Source organism: Danio rerio, chromosome 17 (assembly GCF_049306965.1).
Source record: "Danio rerio strain Tuebingen ecotype United States chromosome 17, GRCz12tu, whole genome shotgun sequence".
NCBI lineage: Eukaryota > Metazoa > Chordata > Actinopteri > Cypriniformes > Danionidae > Danio > Danio rerio.
Window position 1 is genome coordinate 38,452,501 of NC_133192.1, and position 1,253 is coordinate 38,453,753.

A 1,253-nucleotide genomic window follows, 5' to 3' on the forward strand; every position below is an offset into this window, starting at 1 on the left:
ATGACACTGCCAGCGACCCCTTAACGACTAGCGAATGTTTTTAGGTGTTACTGGGGATTTTTAGACTCTCGAGTGTCTGTGCTGTACTGTTCCTAATGTTACTCTTCACAAAAAAGCTGCGGGTGATGCCATCAGTCTTTCCTCCGCCTCAGAGCACTCAAAGGCGGCACAGCGCCACACATACCGATGACAATTGTTTAGCACCTGGAGCGTGAGGTATTTCCCTGGTACAGTCACACCGATCTGCTTCTCCTCTGTTTTAAATGTAATAATTTAAATAGACCTTTAATTATTGTCTTGCTGTTGTGCACAATCAAAACACCAGTCAGATGATTGGCACTGTGAGCTTGTTAAGAGATCGAGTGTCTATTCCAAAAACATTTCCCAGTGAAACGGCCGCCAATTCACAAACAGCATTTTTTAATTCATATGAAAAATGGTGAAAAGAAAAAGTTTGATAGATTGTGAATTACATTTATTATTATTATTATTATTATTATTATTATTATTATTATTATTATTATTATTATTATAACCTAATAAAAAAAATTAACTGTACATCTGGTTGCTCAAACTCGGTCCTGGAGGGCTGGTGTCTTGCCAAGTTTAGTTCCAACCCTAATCAGACACACCTGGGCTAGCTAATTGAGCTCTTACTAGGGTTTCTAGAACAAGTGAGACAAGTTAGGGCTAGAGGTCTGCATTCCCGCGGGAACTTGACCAGTTTTTTTGCGGCGGAAATAAATTTCAGCATAAAACATGGTAGCGGTCGGGAAATCTGGTGTAATTTGAACGGGAGTGGGTGGTCTAACAATATAGCATTCCCAAGAGAAAGAGCGTGCACTCCCGAGAGAGAGTGAATGCATCCGCTGTAGTGCTGTGTGTGTGTGTGTGTGTGTGGGTGAGAGAGAGAATGTGAGAGAGCACTACTGCCCTTCTCGTTTGTACGCAGCAACATTGCACTCCTTTGACAATACAAATGTACAGTTATTTGTCATACCAACAAAGCACCAAAATGCGAAATGTGAATGTGAGAGCGCGCGCATCCACCGTGGTGCTTTGTCTGTGTGTGTATTGCTTGTTATAAGCTGTCTGGACTATGCAGCGATCAACAGGGTGTTTTTTGGTAGGCTTATTTAATCGCTTCCGTGGTCCAATATGTACCTGCAACATGTATACAAATCACAATCGGTAGTTGGCAAATATATTGAGTGGATATGTTTGTAAATCTGACTTTAAAAGAGTTACCTTAC